Consider the following 18909-nt stretch of genomic DNA (forward strand, 5'->3'; position numbering starts at 1 on the left):
TCTTCAACTACATCAGGTTGCTCAGAGCCTCATCAAGCCTGGCCTTGAATGAATTGAAGGAATTGAAATATTATTAGTACGTATCTTCACAGACATACAGATAGATATACTTTCTTTGTATTGCTTTCTTCATAAAGGTTCTTTCAACGCAATCACACAGGCTTTCAGTCTCAGTCCTGCATCCGTTTTATTTAGTGACCAAAGAAGCCTTACAGTGCATTTCCTGTGTTATCTCTTTGGATATGTGTAAATAAAGTGATACCATATCTCATGGAATGAATTCAAAACAGGTCTGAAGAATTGATAATGTAAACAGGGGTTGTATTTGTGCTTTATGGCTTAATTATTAATTTATTTTTTATTTCCTTCCCCATACCTCTCAAAAATACTCAGATTCTTCCTTAAATCATCATCATAAAATTGTCTGCTGTGATCTTGGTCCCTGTTAATGTATTGTGTCTGGGGGTCAGTCATATTAGAATCAGATTAAGTGTGGTGCTTCTGGTATTTCAAAAATAACCTGATCATTTAAAATCTAAAACATAACTGCACATTCATTTGAAATTCAGATGTTGAGGTTTCAAAAAATATTTCATGCATTATACCTATATCTGCAAAATTATTTATATCCATTTCATAACTAAGTACCTTACAGTATACTTTCTTCAGCTGATTGTCCTCCCAGCAACTAAGTAATAATCATAAAATTTAGTTTAAATGACTAAAATTACCTAACATAATATCTGTACTAACATTCAGTAGTCTATTCAAATGCTTGCTTCCTTATATTTGTAATAGAAGATGTGAATAAAAGGCAGTACTGTGAAAAAACGATTTTAGGACTAAATAAAATGAAGGGCGTTGGTGGAATTTGATGGCTAAAACAGGAACACCTACAGCCACTTCTGTTTTCTTTGCAAGCAAATGCACACAAGCTCAGTGACACGAGAGCCCCCAGGAAATGGGAGACCAAGGTTCACATTCTTCATACACAGAGAGAATTCTGAACCCTGTCTGGAGCCTTTCTAAAGCAACTGCTGGACCACAGGGGTTTGTGTAGGTAGAAAAATTTCCAATTGCTCTTCCTTGAAGATGTTGCTGCTGTTGAAACTGTGCAGTGAAGAAACCTGCATTCACTGGAGCGGGGAAAGAGAGACTTGTGGGTCAGAAGCACCCCTGTGGGTCAAGGAGCTCTGTGACCCAAATCTTCCTCTCTGCACTGCCGATGTACTTCAGCAAAAATGTAACAAAGTGATTCCCCAGGAATTCTGAACTAGAAGCCCCTCAGGTAACAGAGACCAGAATCCAGCTTCACGTACTTCTGGAGGGGCGGTTTAAACGTTAGTCTATGGCATGGAGTTCATAGTCTTAAAAGCAAGACAATGGCAGCATTTTACGAGAATGGTGTCTAGTACACAGCTACCTCAAAAGGGAAGAGCGTGATCACCTGCTCTTTTAAGTGATATTCAGTGTGTGTTTCCATACCCCACGAGATTATTTGTGTCACCTCCCTCATCACTGTGTTTAATATTCCCGACCCTGTTTTGAGACACCTGCTTGTATCCCCACCCGGTTCGGAGAACCTTAGACCTAAGCAGGGCTCTGGATTCCTCTCCAGGCACTGCAGAAGCTGACAAAATCATCAGAACTAAAACAGTTTAACTTAGCTCTCTGGAATGTCTTTTCTCCTATGTGCACAAGGAGTGGATGGTGACAATTTAGCTCCATTCAAGACATGCTCTGTGCAAAATCAGAGCTCAGGAGCAGCTGTTTGGCCTATGCAAACAGTGGAGCATGAACCATCCAGGAAAAAAAAGTGTGAAAGAGGTGGTACATAGCCCTAGCTCCCAACTGCAAGCTCACCTGCAAAGCAAGTCTCTGAAAAGCGAGAGCAATCTTGCTTCCTTGTGATTACAAGAAAAATCTGGGTTTGAACCAGTGAGAAACTCTCTTGGTTTTGTTAAGAGGCCCTCTGTATTACACTAAGCCTGTAATGGAGAATTTCTCCCCTAATGAAGACAGATAGACTTAAGTTTACTGAACGATCTCATATTGCCTGCAGTTAGCTCTGTAAAATCCCAGAATTTCAGTTTAAGAGTTTGGAAAATGTTCCCCTGAAAGAATGTGATAGGAAATGAGGGGGAAACAAAAGGTCTGCCGAATTAAGCCAGTCTGGTCTCACAGCCCTTCCGGCTACACTGATCACAAAGCCTCCCCCACAAGGAATATGCCTTACCAACTGGCAATGTTGTGAAACAAATGCCTGGAGTAAGAGTCAGAAACCGCATTTGGCAGTTCAAAAATGCATCTGTTCTGTTAATAATATTTTTGTATCAGTATTTTTGGGTCACAGATGAAGCTATATGGAAATTAAAGTGGTTTTACACCAGTCTCATTCTTCTCACGCTAATTTCAAGCTGAGGCATGCTTTTTTGTCCATTGGTAAATCTCTTCAACAAATACCTTGGCTCAGGTCTGTCTAAGAAGTCCTGGAAAGGCATACTTGGGCTGGTTTGTTTACCTGACCGGTTACCGACTTCTCTACAAGAGACCGCAAGGAGATTGCCTGAGCTCAGGTGCCCAGAGCACAGCTTCATTAGTACAAGGCAGCAGGACAGCGGTGGGGAGAAAAGAGAAAAAAAAGAGAAATCTGATGTTTGCTAGCACCTGCAGCGCACTGGGTGACAGTCCCCCCAGGTTCTGAAAGAGGGTACGGGTAGGAGAAGCCAGCAAAGCTTGGCAGCTGCTGGCTGGTAGCCAGCCAAAGTTACAGGGTCAGTGACATAAAGCCCGAGCAAAGGAGTTGCCAGCAAATGTAACCTTAAGAGAAGGAAAAGGCTAAGAAACTAACTGCTTCATTTCAGTAGCGCGATCTAGCAACAGTAGAAATAGTGGCTTAATTATCAAGAGAAAAATGTCAAGTGCCGCTGTGCTCCAGACGCTGCGGGTTGTGAAAGTGTTCCTTGGCACAGTATTCCAGCAATAAGAAATGAGAAAGGACTAAAGATAAAATATTAGGAATTAAATTTAAAACAGTATATAATTCAGTAGTGGTAAAAAAAAGGAAATTAATTCTGCCATTTCTGCTTAAAGCCTAGCAATCTGTGAATTACCTGAAGTGCACACTGATTTTTGAGATGCTTGGCTTTTGAAGGATATTCTAGTGTATATTGTAGCCTGCGTTTTGTCTAATCCCTTTTATCTATCAACTCTAGAGACATTTTGCTGCCCTTTAAAAATCACTTTTTCAAAAATCATAGAATGCACTTTCAAGACCTATTCTTTGCCACTAAATCCTCACACCCTTTCTCATGACCCACTCACCACTTTTTTCGACCAGTTGTGAGGTGAAGCCTTAGTATTACTCTCCTAGAGGAGTTACCTCTGTTTATTACCATACTATCAGCTAGAAGGAGGGTCCCCTGATTAAGTAATAAACAAATTGAAAAGTGGGGAGGCCATATTTTGACCATGTGGAGGAAACATTCTTGTAACAGGGGTAGAAGCTCCTTCGCGCTTTCCTTCATAATAGCCACAGCGGGCCAGACCAATAGTAGTACCTGAGCCCCATTACAGGGAATAGAATCACAGAATCATAGAATCATCTAGGTTGGAAGGGACCTTCAAGATCATCGAGTCCAACCATTAACTTAACACTGCCAAAACCACCACTAAACCATGCCCCAAGAACCACATGTACACGTCTTTTAAATACATCCAGGGATGGCGATTCAACCGCTTCCCTGGGCAGCCTGTTCCAGTGCTTGACAACCCTTTCAAATAGCTACAAAACATTTCGTCCCACCCTCACCATTGTAGCTGAAAGACCCCATGAACAAAGAACTCTGAGCTATCAATGCACGCACCCACCAGTGGGTCTCTGCAGCTGAAAAAATTGTACTTTAACTGAATTAGTACATAAAATTAAAAGACAAAATCACAATTAACTTGACAAGAAAGACTGTATCTGGAAATAGAGGCCAGAATGCAGACAGATTCTAATTTTTGAGGAGGAGGTCAAGCAAACAGGAGGCAGGTCATAGGCTGGTATTCCAGAGAGGGGAGAAAACAACTGTAAGTCAAAATCCAAACACAGTTCATCCCTGCAGGAAAGAAGGTAAAGGCAGAAAAATCACCCCTACAACAGACAGAGCAGTGAATTAATTAGTTTTAGTACTTAGAGGTGTAGACTGACCTCTGTGTAGTTGTTTATGCTATTTTGGCCCCTATTTAAATCACAGGGGCTTTCTAATAAGATTGTTCTGGTTTTAACTCTTGGGTTTTGACTCTCTTGTTTTTACCAAAGAGATATAAGAAGAGTAGTGTATTTACTGTGTGGAATTTAACAGCCAATACACTGGCTTCCTTTAAGGAATACTAGCATCCCTTCAGGGGAGAACTGCTGTAGCAAAACATAATGGTGAGAGTAAAGAACAGATACTTGAAATAAGCTTCCAAATCTATGTTTCCATGGGAGCAAATTAACTATAATATATGGAAGGTTTGTACCCACACTTCAGCCAGCACTGCTTCCTCTCCACTCCCTGGCCACATCTTGCTGTCTACATTTCAAATCTCTGTGCACATGTTCAAGATTCAGATGTCTGTCCTCAACTGACTTAAAGTAAGTTCATCTATTATCTTTGGCATGTTTTATAGACCATTTGACAAGTAGTGCATTACCAAAACCATAATTCCATATATCTGAAATACAATTGTACCCACCCCCAAGGCTGAGAGGGCAACAGCTGAGAAAAACAGCCTGAAACCAAGAAGAGTATCACCTATCCACCCATAACGTGCATTAGGGCAAACATCAGGAAGAAGAAATGCAAGTGGAGCCTTTTTTAAGAGGTGAGGAAATTATAAGTTGACGAGCCATCAGGACAATAGGAAGAACCGACAAGGACTGCATGTCTCTCATGCTGATGCGCAACTTGGTTAAGTCTATCCTCAGCTTTGCAGCCCATGACCTTTGGATCTGTATACAGTTGCCTGTTGTTCAGTACCCTTTTTGTTCTGGGAAAAATGTCTTTCCCAACTACAGTTCCCTGCTGGTTGCACAAGTGTCCTATAAAAGAATTGAGCTATTACAGCAGTATGGCTTTAGGTCCCTTAGAGAGGTCACAATTTGCTGTGCTGCTGCAGGGGGGGAGTTGGAAGAGCCAGAGGGACACACTTCCATGCAGAATCTGGTCCAAACAGAGGCTCTCAAAGGGGCCCATTACGGAGAGCAGTCCTTTTGCCTTCATTTAAAGGGAGTGAGCTCTACCTAGCCTGAAAACAATTGAAAAGAAATACTGGATGGTTCTCTGACATTTCACTAGTCATCTCACAGATTTGTCTCCACGAGACTGACTGAGTTTTTAAACCACATATTCGTGGCTGTCAGCAGTCAGTGCATATCTCTGACATGGGATGAAGTTCCACAGAGGTGTTTGTACACGTGGAAAAATAACCACCCAAAAGTTTGGATCAGGAGGTTCAGATGTGTTTGATGAGCTCTTAGCATTTAGATCACCAGCATGTACCACTTGGCGGATGGATAAAGAAAAGGATAGACAGATAAATAGATAATGATGTTACATCATTATTATGCTATTTTGCCAATTTAGAGGCAAAGTTAGCCGCTCAATACAGCGGTACAAAAGCCTCAGAGACATAATCTGACTGGTAAGAAAAAAATATATTTTTGGGAAGGACAAACAGAAACAGCCCAAATAATGAGACCAATATGATCAAAGCACAAAGAACAATGATTATTTCCCACTAACAAATGGACATGTAGGGACGGTGGTTTCTAGGGGAGATAAGAACATTGCATCCCTTTTAGTATATAGTGGAGCATCTTTTTCAGTATATAGTGAAGCAGAAACAAAAAACAGAATTAGTGTTGCCATCTTCGTCACTGACGAGGTTCAAAACCTTAATGGCAAAGGGAAACCTCTAAAAAATCTAAAGAATTACTGATTGAAATACTAAGAAAATATGAATGTGGAACTGTAGAGTCAGAATCTTCTTACTAGTAATTACAGCCCCAGCTTTTGTTTACAGGGACTCTGTGAATGTAATAAATTATTATACTAATGAAGAGGGTTTTCATGTAAGTGCCAAAGACAGAATTGCAGTCCAAGGAAAGGTCCAAAATTTCTCGAAATGGAAGTATAAAGCTATGTCTAATATTTTCCACCTCATTTAGGCACAGTTTTTTATTTGTCAGAATGTAAGTGGCTTGCTACTTCCATTCGTCTCATTTCAGACAGGCCAGTTTCACAATCAGTACTGCAGTCATTGGTTTAAAAAGCATTGGTTTCCTTGGATGGAAAAAGCAACCATTTTGTAGTTGAAGGTAAGCACAGTGTAATTTTATACATTCAGCCATGACAGCACTTGTTGATTTGAAGCCAATGAAATGATTACTGAAAGAAATCCCTAGAATATTTTGCAGACAAGTCATTATTTTGCCTGACCTGTGGAAGCTCCACTGATCAAAAACTTGTATCTTTCACAGAGGAAAAATTAAGCAATTATAGTAATTAACCAAGAAACAGTAATGGAATTTCCATTAAAGGGGGTAATGTGTTCCCTTCTAAAGGACACATCCCAATCTGGTTTATTAATGGAGGTGTGACACTGGCAGATCTCACCTAGGGAAGCAGCTTTCTTTATCTTTCACAGAAAGTTTTATTAAATCTGCTTAAATCAAAGGCTATCAGAAAACATTAAGTTCTTTAACTTCCTTTTTGCCATGTTGATTGAAGTAAAATATTATTTCTCTACCTAGTCATGTCAGATTGAATCTAAGTACTACCACCATAATTATCACCATCACAGCTATATTCATAGTATTTTTCATCCCTTTCCCAGCCAATGTAACTCCTGTTTTGACAAATACTGTTAATAAAAATTGAAATTGCTCAAAAAGCACTTCAGAGATGAGTGGTCTTGTGTACAAATTTACCTTTTTCTCAGCTAACTAAAATAGTGCTCTGCAAGGAAATTACTTTTCTTGCAAAAACCATCTCTTCATTTTATTTTTAAAAGTTCATGGTAAAACTAAAATGTTTCAAATAGAACCAGTCCAAAACCTCTACTTTCTTCAGGAACCAGAAAACTATAAATGTTACTTGAGACAATAAATGGAACTGGGAAAGGACATTTTGATAATGTGAAGGCAGCTATCTTGGGGACAAAGGTTGGTAACCACAGTCCTTTCCATCTCTAGTAGTTGCATAACTAAAGATTGTGAAAGAGAGTAAAAAAAACAAACTTAATAGTTCTGCCAAAAAAAAAAAAAACCTAAAAATGCAGAAAGCCAGAGTGAATAGTTACTAATTAGTCCCTTACCCAGCCAGAGATAAATATCTGTATTTCAGGGAAACATGTTTCAGCTTCTTTTATTATTATTATAATTACAGTGTGTAATTGAGGATTCACAGACAGAGCGTGTTTGTAGGCAACAAAATAAATATGTGCAATGAGCTCCAGAGAGATGACAGCAAAGGAAAAATAGTAAGCAGGCAGCTGAGAATGTCACGTATTTTACCCTGGAAGAGCATTTGGCATGGTACCTTGCTGCTGGCTGATGACCAGCTTTCTCATTAGAAGATGTGTTTTGTTTAGGCACAACAGCATAAGTAAGGGTAATGTATTGTGCTTTCAGGTCTGTGTTTGCATTCACATTTCTTCCCACTCCTAATGATCTTAAAGGGACACATTCCTTTGGCACAAGTAGGATTTCAGAGTGCAGGCCTGTGCTCCCACTCAGCAATTGCTCCAGCTTCGGTGCCTGAAGTCATTCTTGAGCCAGTGGGAAACTACATTTAAAGACCCGGCAAGATGTATGTTGCAACCCCAACCCAAAGAGACACTACATCTCAACCAGTACCTATTCCTCTGCCTCTTACCTGTGTGTTACCGGGGGGATCTTCTCTCAACTGGTGGCATGAGGGTAAAACCAAACTTCCTGACCTTCCCAAACACTTGTGCAATGGGAGACAGGGAATTGTTTCCTGCCGAGAGAGATGGCTGTTTTTTCCCTGTGGACAGATTTGTCACTGTAGTGGAGATCCCTAATACAGCAAGAGTGTTTCCAGATAAGTCCACTCTTTCTTGCACATACACAAAGCCAAGTTCAGAGTAAAGCCCAGAGTAACAATAATGCACACTATCTTAATTCTTTGTGGTCTTTCTACTTGCTGGTTTGAATCTTCTAGACAAGTGACTTACGCAGGATAATCTTCTAGTGCCCTCCAGACCACAAGGACCTCACATCACCAGTAACTCTCTATGCAGTAGCTGTCCATGTGCACTCCCAGGTGCAATGACATAGGGCATAGATGCACATCCAGTCATTCTGCTTAACTATACTCCAATTGATAGCTGGTTTTAGGTAGTACTTCAGCACATAAAACCAGAATTCTTTGCTTGCAACACCTGGTCCACACACAGAAAAGGTTATAGCGCTCTCCGATCCACAACAGTAGGGAAGAAAAGAGCATGCTGAGGTAGAAGTATGCTGTCTAAGAAAGGAAAACCCTTCCAAGGCAGACTTTCTTCCCCAAATTGTCATCTACCAGTGCATGACTATATCATTCGAAGTGTCACATGCTTGAGTTATCCACCATATTTCCCTCCAGAACTTACAGCTTTTAAGCTTCTAATGGAAGTCCATCATTAATTCGGTGCTCTTTTAAACTGCTTGAAGCAGTTTTGCACTTTGTTAAAGCTGAGGTCCCTGTCAAGGCTTACTGGGGAATTAGAAAAAGAATCCTGATACTGGCTTTCCTGAGACTGATTGAAAGGGGAACACAAATGACCTTCTCTCGCCTGCAGCTGAAGCACAGGCTTACTTCTCCACTCATTTTCATTTATTCCAGACAAGTTAATACATGTTAGTACTGCCTGCTGCAGGATTCTGCCACAAACGCTGACCTCAGCAGTCTCTGTCCACGTAAGTTGAGGTCTTGGTGATTTTACTTCCCTGACAGATTTAGGATCCCTGCTTCTTTCCCTGTCTAATGTGATGACAGGCCTGTTAGGTAAGAAGCAAGGTGTTTCAGCAGGCCTGCTTGGAAGGGAAGTAAGGGAAGGAATGGAGGGAGGGAGGGAGGGAGGGAGGAAGGAAGGAAGGAAGGAAGGAAGGAAGGAAGGAAGGAAGGAAGGAAGGAAGGAAGGAAGGAAGGAAGGAAGGAAGGAAGGAAGGAAGGAAGGAAGGAAGGAAGGAAGGAAGGAAGGAAGGAAGGAAGGAAGGAAGGAAGGAAGGAAGGAAGGAAGGAAGGAAGGAAGGAAGGAAGGAAGGAAGGAGGATGAACACCAGCTTAGGAAGGTTGGCTTCATTTTCAAGTAAAGGTCTGAAACTGTGGCTTTCACAAGTGGAGAATGAGCACAGAAATTCAAGTTCAGATTGGCTACAGTGTCAGGATGGCGCTGGAGTAGCCTGGCAGCAACTGTGGATAATGTCACAAAACTACTTGTCTCACTGAGTCAAACAAGACAGGGAGGACTGAGAAAAAATTTCAATTTGCTCCATGTAGAAGAAGCCATGAGCCATGAAAGGAACCTGCAGTTGACAAAGGAAGGTTGGTAGCAACAGGATAGGAGCCACTACCCTGCAACCAGCAGTGATATGAGCAAGAATGATCCAGGGAACTGCATACTGAAAGAGCACCAAGATCTAACATGTTGTAGCAGTAAAGCAGCCAGGAGAGAGTAAAACTATTTTTTCAGTGATGAGCTAATAACCTTTAAATCCCGCTAGTCCCCCTGAATGGTCAATAGCTTTCACAAAAACACTTCAGCAACAATAGCCACTGTAAAGTGATGTGATAAAGAACTTGGCAAGGACAGCGCATGTTGCAAAAGAGAAGAAAGTGGAAAAATAAGTCTGTCTGTCAGCATGTGCTGGGATGCTACCAGCAGCAATGCTTGACATAGATTTCTTAATGAAGAGACAACTTGGTTTTTAAAATATGGAGAGTTCTGATGTTTTAAGTGTATAATCTTCATTGACCTTGCCATAACAGGACAATGAAAAGGAGAGAAGCAAAAGAGGGAGCTAGTTCATTTATGATGTCCCCTCTATCCTTCCATGAAAGTTGCCATCCCAGTCAACTAATTAACGTCTCTGCTTCTCCCTGAACTTCTTGAATCATCTTTGACAACTTCACCTTTCATCACAGAGCTCTCTGTCACTTGGATTGCTCAAGCAGATCAAAACAGCTTGAGGGAAGTTTCCTCCTTTTCTTTCACCTTGCCAACAGAACAAGCAGGAATGCGAGGTCTGAATGAACTCGTGTCATACCTTCAAAATAACATGGGTCACTTGAGAGCTGTGAAGTGCTTCTGTCACTATATTAGTCTTGTTGCAGTGAAGTTGTATTCAGCTTTCTATCTACTTATTTCTGTGGTTGTATAATCCCCTTACCTCCACCTGCACAACAAAGGCTTTGGCAGAGTTTTGCAGAGATGTGCTCTCGGTGCCCTGCAATATTTAGACCTGCGGCAGCATAACTTGCCTTAGGAAATTATTCTTTCACAGAGTTTTGTTTGGGAAAAGGTCTTCAGAGGACCATAGTGGCACCTGTAGCTCATGCACCACAAGTTTCTTAGCAGAAGGGAAAGAGGGCAAGGCTGTTGCTTCTACAAAACACTCTTCCACCTCTGCCGGTTGTGAGTCAGTCCTATTTTGTTCTAAGTAGTCAGTTGTTGTGGGTTAACCCTGGCTGGCAGCTCAGACCCCACACAGCCACTCACCCACTCACCCACAGTGGGATGGGGGAGAGAGAATGGAAGAGTAAAAGGGCGAAAACTTGTGGGTTGAGATGAAGAGAGTTCAATAAGTAAAGCAAAAGTTGGACGTGCAAGCAAAGCAAAATAAGGAGTTAATTTACCATTTCCCACCAGCAGGCAGGTGTTCAGCCATCTCCAGGAAAGCAGGGCTTCATCACATGTAACAGTTATGTGGGGAGACAAAGGCCATCACCTTGAACATTCCCCCTTCCTCCTCTTTCCTCGAGCTTTTTATCACTGAGCATGATGTCATATGGTATGGAATATCCGTTTGGTCATTTGGGGTCAGCTGTCCTGGCTGTGTCCCCTCCCAACTTCTTGTGCACTCCCAGCCCGCTCGCTGGCAGGGCAGCATGAGACACACAAAAGGCCTTGTTGCTGTGTGAGCCCTGCTCAACAATAAGTAAAATATCAATCTGTTATCAACCAATCCAGTACATCACTGTAAAGAAATTATATTTGCTTCAGCTGTAGAAAGAATGATCAATTAAAAAAAAAAAAACTTAGTAAATACTATCAGTAAAACTGAAATGAGAAAATAAGAGTAGCACCAGATGGATCTTTAGTCTCATAAAATACCTAAGCCACCTTGAAGGAAGAGAAAATGTGAGAAAATGTGCCATTAACTTTCCATTTAGAATTTGGCTTCCTCTTTGTTTTTAAAGATAGAACTTCAAATTCTCAGTCACCTATGGACTTTTCACATGTATTCTTAGTATATACTGTACTACTATAGAGTACAATTGTACTAGTTACCAAACACAGCAGTAAAATGTCTTAAAATAGACCCAGAAAGGGGGAGAAATAAGATTGACTTTGTATATAGAACTTTTAGAGGTTTATATTTTTGTGCTTACTGTTCTTCTATACATAAATATATTGCTACAAATAAATGCTTTCTCAAGAATGCATTACATAGGAGAGAGCAAAAATCCTTTTTGTTTATATGACAAATGCTTGTTCACTTCTTTTGTTCTAACTTTTGCCTTTGCTCTACAGAAGCAACGCTTAGCTGAAGTGAACTTGAAGGAAACCTCACTAAGTGAAAGCAGAGAAGCAGGATGTATATTGCTGGTTTGGTTCCCACCACTGTATCTCACTTTCAACTGGGACATTAGGAGCAGTCAAGGACCTATACTTCCTCATTTATCAAATGAAAGAAGCTGAAGTTTCTGAGGCAAGACACTCAAATGTTCCCACAGAAGACAATTCAATACTACCATCTTTTTCCCATGACCCTTAAGAGACTTGGTGTTAATACATTTCAGGCAATCCAGCAGGATCAACACTGGAACAAAGTGTATTTTTGCAAATTTGAGTTAAGATACACTGGCAGAAGTCCACATCATGAACCTCACCTAGCAGATATTCCTACAGCTGTCTAAAGTCTTATCACATTCCACTGGACAAGCATTCCCTTTCAAAGTTGCCATTTGTAGGAAATCATATATATTACATCCTCTTGGGAGTTATTTAACAGATATTAGCTACTCGCTGAAGCAGTATTATTCAAAAGAAACAGATATGCTTCATGTTTTGGCACTGTTTCCAGTCTTTAAAGAAAGCTTGATCTTTATTGCATAGTCCCTCTCTCCAGAAAAATCTTGTAGCTCCCTCCTTTGTAGCAACAAAGCAGTGAAAAATCAAGTAACACCATCTCTCAACTAATGTAAAAGGAGATAGCAAAATGATAAGCCTGAATACATAAAAATGTTTGAAATTCATTCCTTTAGATCTAAAAAGCTTTGGAGGAATTTAAAAATTAAATCCTAACTGGCTTCACAGCTCTTGCCATTATTGATTTTTCAAGAAAAAGGATAACACAACACTGTACTCCTTCAGTGGTAACATCCTTTTAAATGCACTTGCAGACAAACAGCACTTCCCCATTTATGCTCCTACAGACGAGATACCTTAGACACACACAGAGAGGCCCCTGTATCTTCAAAAGTTTCACATATATCACTTTCAGGGTAGAAGACAGTTACTGGATTGAAACGTCCAAGTGTCCCTCAGCAACCATGTCATCTGCACTACATCTACACGTCTTTTAAATATCTCCAGGGATGGTGATTCAACCACTCGCCTGGGCAGCCTGTTCCAATGCTTTGCTCTTTTGGTGAAGAATTTTTTCCTAATATCCAATCTAAACCTCCCCTGGTGCAACTTGTGGCCATTTCCCCTTGTCCCATTGCTTGTTACTTGGGAGAAGAGACCGACCCCCACCTCACTACAACCTCCCATCAGTTAGCTGTGGAGAGCGATAAGGTCTCCCCTGAACCTCCTTTTCTCCAGGCTAAACAACCCCAAGTTCCCTCAGCTGCTCTCATAAGACTTGTGCTCTAGACCCCTCTGGTGCTCTTTCAGTTTCTCCAGGAGAGGACAGAGAGAATGAGAGAGAGAGAGAGAGAGAACTTATGGGTTGAAAAAAGAAACTAAACTACTTTAATGAAATAATAAAAATAAAATTAATAATATTAATAGGAAAATAATGAAATATATACAACATATACAACCCATATCAAGCTCCCAGGATGACAATCACGTCACCAACAGGCACTGGGGAAGTCCCAGACTGGATTCAGTGGTGGATGGGAGCTGGATTCTGGGTCTGGATTCAGGAACGCATGGATCGGGATCAAAGGTAGACAAACAGTCAGAGTCCTCCTGGGATGCCATCCATTGAAGAAAGAGAGATGACCCTTTGACCCCTCAGCTTCTATACTGAGCATGATGCAAACAGTATGGAATACCCCGTTGGTCAGGTTTGGGTCACCTGTCCTGTCCGCTTCTTCCCGCAGGTGCGACCCGTCTACGCTATTCCGCTTCTGACCCTCCAACAGGACATATAGCAAAGTGAGCTGACCTTGGCTGTTATAGCAATGAGTATAAACAAGAGCCTCTCTGCATACCATTCCTTGGTATTCACTGTAAACATCAGGCCTTATCACTCTGGCAGCAGACACTGTCTGAAGAATATGCCGTTAATTTCAGAGAGTGCAGTTAGAAGAGACTTAACTGAAAAGTAAAATTACTGAACAGAAAATTGGTTCTGTTTTACCTCAAACCAGGACACAGTCTCTCTGGCATTTTGGATCAGTTAGTGAGTATGGAAAATTAACACTGAAGTCCAGAGTTCAAGTCAGTAAGAAGAAGTGTTTTTTCCTTTTGGCAGCTGTTTTGGTGACTGTCCTGAGGTAAATAAAGCTTTTCAGTTATGAAAGTGCTTATCACAGCATAGGATGAGTTACAGGAATATAGTTTCAACTCATGAAGGAGCAAGCAGCTACATAGGACCCAACCATTTGGCCAGCTACAGATGAAATAATTTTGGGTCTTGTAGAGCTGGTGAAAAAACAGGAATTACATTCAGAGGAAATATCTGGAACTTTTAGCCCCCTCAAAATTTTAACTTCTACTTAAAAAAGAAAAACAAACAAACCAACCAAAAAAAAAAAAACCAAAAACAAAACCAAAAGGAAACCCACCCCCCTTTGAAATCAAATTCCTCTTTTCCTTCGTCATTCTTTTCCAATTTTTTCTTCCCCAATAAAATTTGATGAAAAAACAACACAAGCATTGACAGGAAAAAATCATTCCTTCCATAAAAGTGTATTTGAAGCTGAAAATATAATGGAAAATATACTAAATGATCACCTTTTGCCCTTTTTTGAGAAAGCCTTTTGCAGTGCCAGAACGGTCCTGTACTGCTAAAGCCAAATCATTCTGTAAAAATGTGTTAGACTTCAATCGCCTTTGTATGGAAATGCTTCTGAAGTCAAGGGGTCCTGTCCCTGGCTACTTCAGAAGCCCAGTTTAAATGACAGGCAGAGCCTGAGACCTAAATCTGAAACCTTGAAACAGTCGCATTTCATAAAAATGGGTTAAAAAGCAAGACATATTTCAGAAACTTAAAAATCTCATAAAGTGTGTTTGTCCTCCTGTGGACATTCATCGACCTGTGGTTTGAATGAAAGACTTCATCCTGTTCCAATGAGGAATACACTATGACCCAGGCTGCAGGCAAATGCTGCAAGCTCAGGGTGGGGGGAACTCTTCAGAGTAAATCAGGTAATAGCAGCAGTTATGTCTTGGGAACATCTTTCTTTTTTATCAGCTCTATCCTGCCTACACCACTTTTGAAGTAACTGCAATTGACTCTGTGAGGACTTCAGGGACATCCACAGCAAATCTAGGTTAGGAGAATAAGAAGACCAACTTAAGTACATTCGCAGAGGTGAAAAAAACATTCTAGCATCGCTCGTGGCTATCGTAAGGCTGGGCTTGTCTCAGAACCACCAGGATGCACAAGAATGCCTCTGTGATCAAGGTCCTGAAGACACTGATATCCCAAATAGCATAGGAGTAGACAGGAGATGAAAATAATCAGCTTACCCGTCAAACCAGTGGATGGTCAGAGTATGCTGTTTCCTTTCTCAGGGTGAGAGAAAAGCAAGGTCAGTTTACTGACCGTGAAGAGGAGCAAGGGATGTCAGGGTCCAATTCTATGATCATAAACATCTTGTCACTAGAGCCCCTGCGGCCACCCTTTTTTTGAGCAGGTCTTGTGTCCTGGGAGTCTCTCTGAAGCTGTCACTTTGATAGACAGCTGTGCCTGCAGTGGCCTTGCCACTCTGTTCAGCCGGCGTGCAACCCTGTGTAATTCCTTTCTGTACCCTATGACTGCTTTCACAAACTGTCGTGCCCCAGTTGCCTTAATCCCACACTTCAGTTGTTATTTCTCAGGCAGACTATGTAATTAACTCTTTTTTTCTTTCCCCTCAAACCAATCCATCTAATTCCTAATGCAATGTTCATTTTACCTTTTTGGAAATGATTCCAATGTGTTAGACTCTCTGCTATTTAAGTGCTCAGAGAATAATTATGAGGCTGGTAAATCCTGAAAAGTTACTTTCCAAAGCAAGAAGGCAACACCACAAACAAAAGTACAAATGTTAGAGGAGAAAAGGCTGCTAAGCAAGTCTGCGTAAAACAGATGCGGGGAAGGCTGTGGATGTTGTCTGTCTCGACTTTGGTAAGGCCTTTGACACCGTCCCCCAGAGCATTCTCCTGGAGAAGCTGGCGAATCATGGCATAGACAAGTGTACTCTTCACTGGGTAAAAAACTGGCTGGATGGCCGTGCCCAGAGAGTTGTGATTAATGGGGTGAAATCTTCTTGGAGGCCAGTCACCAGTGGTGTCCCTCAGGGCTCAGCTTTGGAGCCAGTTTTGTTTAATATCTTTATCGATGATCTGGATGAGGGGATTGAGTGCACCCTCAGTAGGTTTGCAGACGACACCAGACTAGGTGGGAGTGTTGATCTGCTTGAGGGTAGGAAGGCTCTACAGAGGGACCTGGACAGGCTGGATCGATGGGCCAGGCCAACTGTATGAGGTTTAATAAGGCCAAGTGCCGGGACCTGCATTTCGGTCACAACAACCCCAAGCAACGCTACGCTTGGGGAAGAGTGGCTGGAAAGCTGCCCAGCAGAAAAGGACCTGGGGGTGCTGGTGGATGGCCAGCTTAACATGAGCCAGCAGTGTGCCCAGGTGGCCAAGAAGGCCAACAGCACTCTGGCTTGTATCAGGAATAGCGTGGCCAGCAGGAGCAGGGAAGTGACCGTGCCTCTGTACTCGGCACTGGTGAGGCCTCACCTCGAGTACGGTGTTCAGTTCTGGGCCCCTCTGTACAAGAGGGACATTGAAGTGCTGGAGCGTGTCCAGAGGAGAGCTACCAGGCTGGTGAGGGGTCTGGAGACCAACTCATATGAGGAGAGGCTGAGGGAGCTGGGCATGTTTAGCTTGGAGAAGAGGGGGCTGAGGGGAGACCTCATTGCCCTCTACAACTACCTGGAAGGAGGTTGGAGAGAGGTGGGTGTTGGCCTCTTCTCCCAGGTGAATAATGACAGGACCAGAGGGAATGGTCTGAAGTTGTGGCAGGGGAGGTTTAGGTTAGATATTAGGAAGAATTACTTTACTGAAAGAGTGGTCAGGCACTGGAACAGCCTGCCCAGGGAGGTGGTTGAGTCACCATCCCTAGAGGTGTTTAAGAAACATCTAGATGTGGCACTTCAGGGCATGCTCTAGTGGCAGAGATTGTAGGTTGTCTGGTTGGACTTGATGATCTCAAAGGTCCCTTCCAACCATGAAGATTCTATGATTCTATGATTATCATTGTTTTAATTAAATCGTGAGCCCGCCCTATAAACTGTAGCATAAGAGGTTGGCAGAGACAGCAGCAAAGTTTGTATTTTTCCCTCCAGTAATGAAAGTTGTCTCATTACTAATTTAGAAACATAAACACATAAAGCAGGAGGGCGAGGTTTGCAGTTATAACATTTATTAAATAGTTTTATTACAGTCCTAATCCTGATCCCAGTTTCCAGGCCAATTAGCCTGGTGGCACTGGATGGATGAATGGGAGTAATGGGATGATATGTTCAGCTCAGTGCTCTTGAGCTAGTTGCTTGGTCACAATTGGGCAAAATGACAGTGTCTTACACTAGGAAAGAGGGCAGTGCTGCTTGTTTCCCTTCTGCCTCACGAGGGGAATGCACGAGCATGAGATGACTACAACAAGAGAGAAAACTCGATCATGGTTTTTTCCTTTGTCTTCTTCCAGTTGTGCAGGTGCCTTTCTTCACCCTATGGCCAGGCTGCAACTTTCAGTCTGGGGCACAAAGGAGGAGAAAAAATCCTGCTTCGTACACAATTGACCCACAAACTGTTGAACTGAAAGAAACAGAATAACACATAACGTGAAGTATCCCCCAGCAGGATTCAAACAGTCTGCTTTTCCAGCTCTCCATTCATTTTAAAAGCCCATTGCACTCCCAGGAAATCTGTTGTTGGATTAAGATGAGTGTTTTCAGGTATTTCATGTCTAATGGCGTTCTACAGCTGAGACTGTCTTTGGGAAATTCCTACCCTGCGTTTACTGTGTTTCCACTCGCTTCCAGTTTGAGAAAAAAGGCTGAGACATAATGATTATTTTCATTCATTCTCTTTTAAGTCCCTTAGGAGGAAAAAAAGTCTAAATCAGAATATTTTAACACTACAGAAAGAATTTGGAGGAAATCATCATACAGGGGAAGAATTTCTCCAGAGTCCCCAGTAATGACTGGCTTTTATTTTCTCGCCTAATCATAGGTTGTATAATAGTGTATGTAAAATGAAGATCAGCATATTACCATTCATACAACTGGCAATTAATTTGGCCCTTTAAAGTTCTCCTCGACTTTCAACTTGCCTAGAAGGAGAAAAATGTCCCGTCAGAGGACATCTGGATCATGCATCTTCCTTCCAAACATCCAAACATGCCTGCTGCATGAAGATTCATGATGCTTATTTATGCATTTGCCAGTCAACTTCTTTAGCGAAGTCTTTGTATCACACCAACCCTCACAGCTCCTCCCTGTGCCAAAGCCACAAAAAGTCAAGGTGTTGGTAACTCCTAATGGCACCGCAATCCCTGCTCTGCAGAGAAATTGGCAAAACAGTCTGCACCAGGGGAACTCAAATGAGTTTTAAGAGGACCCACTAAAAAAAAACTGAGTAAACAGAAACTTGCACTGTAAAAGCACTAGCAAGTAGACATCTGCTTGAAAATAATTCTTAACCAGCTAGATATTCAGACATCATAGATGTTAGTATTAAACAGGAATATCTGCTCAAACTAAGTTAAACATTAAATGTACACTTGAAAACTTCAGAACTGCGCTTGAACCTATAATTAAACACTTTCTTTTATTTCTAAATTTATCCCAAAGAAGTTCTCCCATCACAATCAGGAATTATTCTATCATTCATCTTTTACAATTTTATTTACACAGTTTATCATCCTGGTGGTTGAATGGATGCCTAAAATGACAACTCATCCTTTTACTTGTGGGAGTTTAAAAATTAACATTGACTGGCATAAATTTAGGGTCATTTTTATTATTCCCTTGTATTTTACCTCCTCCAAATTTTGTAATTCATTGCTACCTACACTAAATATTTTGAAGGCAGCAAAAATGCACAAATAGCAGTAACCGTAATCAACGCAAAACTAAATAAGGTTAATCGTGGTTGATTCCAATAAGGTTAAACAATTCCAGGAAATTAGCTGATGAATTA

This window comes from Larus michahellis, chromosome 2, assembly GCF_964199755.1.
Source record: "Larus michahellis chromosome 2, bLarMic1.1, whole genome shotgun sequence".
Taxonomy (NCBI): domain Eukaryota; kingdom Metazoa; phylum Chordata; class Aves; order Charadriiformes; family Laridae; genus Larus; species Larus michahellis.